A 5,875-nucleotide genomic window follows, 5' to 3' on the forward strand; every position below is an offset into this window, starting at 1 on the left:
CCACCCAGAGAAGCCAAGACTCTAGGAGGGAAATTTAGCTCCAGCGTTAAAAAATAAGGAGCCTCATTTGGAGAAAGAGGGGAGGGGACCTTGGCTATTCAGAATGGTGAGAAGGTCAAGGAGGGCTTCCTATAGGAAGTGGCTCTTGAAGGGGCCCGATCAGATGGCTTAATGGGGGGGGGGACAAGTGTGGTGTGGACAACCGGGGTGATATGGTATTCCCCCCCCCCCCCGGATGTCCCTGCTCCACATCTGATGGATTTCACCTAAACCAGCCTTGCTAAATCTCAGGCCCCATGAAACCCGTTTCTGTTATAATCTCTCTCTCTTATCTCTTCCTTGCCTTCCTTCCCCATTCTCCTCCCCCAAAGGATGGGAAATCTTCAAAGAAAAAGATGTGTCACTGTAAGTATACAGCCCAAGAAGTGGGCCAGATAAATTATTAAAACACATAAAAAGACAGTGAGTCGTGGCTCGGGAAGCCAGCGGAGACCAAATAGCCACCCCAGGTGGAGGGTGGGCTGCTGGCCCCTGGGGAGCCCCTCTTCAGAGCCCTGGACAGGCTAAGGATTCGCCACAAGGTCACCTCTCTGGTGTCTTGCCAAGGGCCAGGTTGGTGGCAGTGGTGGGGGTCCTGACTCTGGTACAGTGGGTCCCGGGAGCCTGCTGGGCTGGGGAGGGTGGGGCGGAAGGTGGAGGGGAGACTTCATGTCTGGGCTGGACGTTTGGGATCCACTTCCCCCAGGACTCAAACCAGTAACTGCGGAGTTTTAATTGTTGCTTTTATCTCTTTTTGAACTGTAAAAAGAAATTCCCCAGGGGAAGGGGTGGGGGGATATTTTTTCTCATGAAAGAAGAAAGCCATGGCCGGTTTAAGGAAGTAAGCAACTTTTTGAGCACTGTGAGAAAGGACACTCCGAGTTTTGCTTTGATTTCCAGGCACCCCGGCACTGGTGGGGGGGAGGATGAGAGAGACAGACAGCAACCCCCACGCAATGACATTTCCTTCGGAGGAGGGTCTGCAGGAAGTTTCCCACTCTGACTCAGATGCCCGAACCCCCGCCTCCCTGCCACCTGGAACCTGTCCATCCTGGGCTGGCTCTCGCCTTTTCCCATAGATCAGGGGTTCTCACTTTGACACTATTGACATTTGGGGCTAGGTGCTTCCTTCTTTTGGTGGGCTGTCTTGTGCACTGTAGGATGCTTCGCAGCAGCCCTGGCCTCCTTGCTGGGTCCCTTCAGACATTGTCAGATGTACCTGGGGAAGGGAGGCAAATGTCCCTTGGTTGAGAACCGTGGCTAGAGCTGGTGCTGCCTTCTAATTTACCACACTGCTTGCCCATGCATCCCATGGACTGGTTCTTATCTGTCTTCCTCCCAGCAGAAGGTGAGCTCCATGAGAGCGGGATTGTCTATTTTGTTCACTTATGTAGCATAAATGCCTGAAACAGTGCTTGTCACGTGGTTGGCACTGAATCAGTATTTGTTCTCTATTAGTGGAATGGGAACTTTGGACTGTGTTAGGACAGCTTGATGTAGGACAGAGGCATGGCAATGGGACCAACAGGCTTGGGTTTAGTTACTAATCAGGTCATCAGCTACTGTGTGAGCTTGGACAAGTGACTTCACCTCTCTGAGCCTAGTAGGCTCCCTCTTTTGTAGACTAAATACAAGCTTGCATCGGAGAGGGGTTGGTTGTGAGGACTACATGTGACTTAGACCGGCGATTTTCAACCTTTTTATCTCATGACATACATAAACTGATTACTAAAATTCTGCAGCACAACAAAAAATAAATACTTTACTTTTTTTGCCAATCTGACAAAAAATAGGTATAATTTTTAATCATTCATACTGGAGGCTTATTGTTGTATTGGCTGCTATCATTTTTTTTTTAATTTGACAGTCTAAGGCAGCGGTTCTCAACCTGTGGGTTGTGGCCCCGAAGGGGGTCGAATGAGCAAAACACAGGGGTCGCCTAAAGCCATCAGAAAATACATATTTATTATACAATACATTTTTAAAATAAAATATGTATTTTCCGATGGCTTTAGGCGACCCCTGTGTTTTGGTCGTTCGACCCCCGCCGGGGTCTCGACCCACAGGTTGAGAACCGCTGGTCTAAGGGATAAGGGGTCAGTGCCCTTGTCTGAATAGTCAGGTATTGCACGTTTTAAAAAGTCTTGCAGCACGCCGGTGTGCCGTGGCACATGGGTTGAAAATCTCTGAGACAATGGTTGGTACATGGTAGGTACTGGATAAGGAATTGCAATATAAAATGGGTAATAACGTACCAAAAAGGGTGTGTAAAAGGAGTTTTGAAGGATGGAACTAAAACACCATTGGGTGAAGATATTTATGACTCTGGCAGGCCATGCAGCTCCCAAAGTCCTTTTGAGACGTGTAGCTGCTCCAAGAGCTGGAGTGTTCAATGCAGTAGCCGCTAGGCAGGTGTGCTTTTGGTCACTTGCAAGGTGGCGAGTCTGAGTTGAGTACTATAACTTTCAAACACTTAGCGGGAAACAAAGATTGTCAACTTATTACATATTGAAACTACAATAGTTTTGATAAAGTAGATTAAGTAAAATATATTATTGAAATGAATTTCCTCTGTTTCTTTTTTAACTTTTTCTTTAATGTGGCTAATTAGAAAATTTAGAATTAACCTTTACGCGCACGTCATCTTTCTATTGGACAGGGCCACTCTATGAGTCAGCAAAAAGGGAAGGCGGTGAGGCTTCATTGGACAGATGCTACAACTGAGGCTGGCAAAAAGAATTCAGTCCAAGGGGCCAAGCTGGTCTCACAGCACAGGGTATTCTTTCCCACGCCCAGGCTGCCCAGTACCAGGACGAGCTTAACAACAGGCCCACGATGTCCCCAGCAGAGCAGACATTCTCTCTCAGAACCACAAAGGTGGGGTGGAACCCCTTGATGTCTCCCTCCCCTCTGCAGAGACCTCCCCAGACAAAACAAACAAGCCCTTGGGTCTGGCGAACTGCAGCGGGGAGCGGAAAGCACAGAAGATCAAAGACCCAGCGGTTACCCCCTTCCGGGCTGCGCTGCTGGCAGCGCGCCCCGACCTCAAGCGGGCACCCGCAGGACTCCTGGTGAGGAGATCCGAGCGATTGGCTAGCAACTGGTGGCTTTAGGACACTTGTCGCCGCCAGGAGTGGGCTGGGTCCACAACTGGCTGGAAGCGAGGTGGGGGCTTCTCTTGAACTCTCAAATCAAAACCAAGAGGGAGAGGAGGGGGGGCATACGGTGACTAATAAACGATCACTTTATCGGAAGGCAGGTCGTGGGAAGACTGGGAAGAGGCGATGCAGCAGGCGCGCAGCAGGCGCTAGCGCCCAGCAGCGGCCCTCTCCTGATCTCAGTTTCATCACCTGTAAATTGGAGCCCCTGAGTCCCGCCCAGCCCGCTTCAAGGAAAAATAGAGCGGAGTGAAGGCACAGAACTGATAGCGACAGGAGCAGTTGTCCTAGAGAGGGCAGGAACTATAGGGTGGCTGTCCCAAAATGCCTACTGGCCAGAGCCCCCAACCCAGGACCCCAGCCCCGGGTCCCTAGCCCCCGGCCCCCGGCTCCGGAACGTGAACAGCTGCCTGGAGGGGGCGCTGTGTCAGGCCGGCGGCGCCTCGCTGCGCCCCGCCCCCAACCCGCCGGCCACACCCCCATCCTGCCCCCTCCGCGGCCCGCCTCGCCTTTGATGCGCCGCGCCCGGCCAATGGGCGCGCGGGGAGGCGCGGGCCGCGGCGGCGGGCTGGGGGCTCGGCGCGCCCGGGCGTCAGTCGGGCCGCGGCGACGGCGGCAGGAGCTAGTCCCGGCGCCGCCTCGGGCTCCGCTCGGCTCGGGGGCTGCTCCCGGAGGAGGAGAGCCAGGCGAGGGGCGGCGAGCCGCGGGGCCCGCGGGCCGGGCGCATGGCTTAGGGACGCCCCCGCCCGCCGCGCCCCCAGTATGGGGAAACTTCACTCCAAGCCGGGTCAGTGTCCCCGCCCGCGCGCCGGCCCCCGGGCCCCTGCCGCCCTCGCCCCCGCGACTGCTAACTCTCTGCCTCTCCTTTCTTTCCGGCTCCCGCCGCCACCGCCGCCGCGCGCGATGTGCCTGCAGCCGCCGTGTGCAAGCGCAGGGAGAGCCCGGAAGGTAGGGGCGCGCGGGGCACGGGCCGGGGGAATGGATGGGACGGCCTAGCCCGCGGGATCTCGTTACCAGGGCCACCCCCACCCCTAGCTCTGCCCCTGGTTCCTCAGACCCGCTCCTGGGGCAGCCTTCGTGCCCCCTCTCCGTCCCACCTGCCCCCTCCCCGCGGTCCTGTGCTCCCTCTTCTGATCCTCGACCCCTCCTATCGCGGTCCCCGCCCTCCGCGCTCGCTGCGCCCCCTCTTCAAACTCCCAAGCTTCTTACCCCAAGATTCTGCCCCCTCTCTTTCTGTCCCCTCACCCTCTCTCCCGAGACATCAGCTCCTGCGCTCACTGCACCCCTTCTCCTGACCCCCAGGTCCCCTCTCCTCACTTCGTGTTCAGTGCACCCGTCTTCGGACCCCCACTCCGCTTCCTCAGCGGTTCTGGCCTCCGGGGCTCGCTCTTCTGGCCCCCAGACCCTTCCTCCGTGGGTACTGCTCCCTCTTCACGCTTCTCCCCGGGTCCCTGCTCTCAGGGCTTCGCTGAACCCCCTTTCTGATGGCCTGCGTCGGTCTCTCGGTTTGAGCCCAGGCTCTCAACCCCCTCCCGGTCCCGCTGCCTCTGCGGCGCCCACTCGCTCCCTCCTCTCTCGGGTAACTTTCGGCCTAGGGGCCAGACTCAGGGGCTCGTGTCGCCCCGCCCTAGGTGACAGCTTCGCGGTGAGCGCTGCCTGGGCTCGGAAAGGCATCGAGGAGTGGATCGGGAGGCAGCGCTGCCCCGGAGGCAGCTCGGGACCCCGACAGCTGCGAGCGGCGGGCACCGTTGGCAGAGGAACCCGGGTACGATCCCCACACACCCCCCTTTCAGCCTCAGAGATGGGTCTTCATACCCAGCCACCCCAACTTTGAGCACTCTCTTCTAAGTCCAAAAATCCCTTCTCAGCTGCTCCCGCCTCACCAACAAGGACCCTGTGCCCCCGTAGAGGGACCTCAGAGAGGACACCGGTGGCAGTTTCCCATCTGGTTGGGGACAGAGGGCTTTCTGCCTCGGGGGAAAGATCCTAGGTGAGGAGGTGGTGCAGGTCGAGTCCAGGGGGAAGCTTGTCTGTGTTAGGAAGGCGTGGGGACCTGGCCTGACTGCCTTGTTTTTGTGGCCAGCACTCAGAGGTGGATCTGGAGGTGGGGCTGGGAGAGAGAGCAGGCATGGAGGGGTGTCTGGGTGGAGCGCGGGACTGCTCGGGTCTCCGAATGTGTTCCGTTTGTCTGTGGCATTCCTCAGTTCCATCTGCCCGGGAACCCCGGCGGACCAGGCTGCCATCTGGGTGACACAGCTTGGGGGGGGGGCATGAGACCTGGTAGACCCCCAAAGCTTGGCCCACAAGGAAAGAGAGCCTCTCATTCTGCTACAACCTGGGCCTCCTTCTGAGGGTCCCCGAGGTTGGAGTTGTTCCTATGGGAGCAGTCAGTGTGACAGGGGAGTGAGTGAGTCCAGCCCCAGCTCCTGGCCTGGCACTGGTGTTCACAGATGTCCTCTGAGCTCCGGAACTCTGCACGGGCTTTCAGATGGTCTGCGTGGAACTCAAGCAAGCCAAGGATCAAAGGATGAATCAACTTTTGATGTGACATTTAATTTTTTTTTTTTTTAACTTAGAGGGGAACAGACTGAGTCTCAGGTCTGGTTAGTTCTTTGGTCTTGTCCGTGGGTTGGAGAAGGGCCGGTGCAGTTATCAGATGCAGGCGTGTATTTGAGGGC

At 56.7% G+C, this 5,875-nt stretch overlaps 1 long non-coding RNA gene across 1 annotated transcript; it reads left to right on the plus strand.

Moving 5' to 3' along the window:
• The first annotated feature begins 3,797 nt into the window (after positions 1 to 3,797).
• LOC136381273 (uncharacterized) lies at positions 3,798 to 4,963 on the plus strand. Its single transcript, XR_010747038.1, has 3 exons — positions 3,798 to 3,984; positions 4,113 to 4,145; positions 4,829 to 4,963. It is a non-coding gene; the product is annotated as an uncharacterized lncRNA (long non-coding RNA).
• The last annotated feature ends 912 nt before the right edge of the window (positions 4,964 to 5,875 follow it).

Source organism: Saccopteryx leptura, chromosome 9, assembly GCF_036850995.1.
Source record: "Saccopteryx leptura isolate mSacLep1 chromosome 9, mSacLep1_pri_phased_curated, whole genome shotgun sequence".
NCBI lineage: Eukaryota > Metazoa > Chordata > Mammalia > Chiroptera > Emballonuridae > Saccopteryx > Saccopteryx leptura.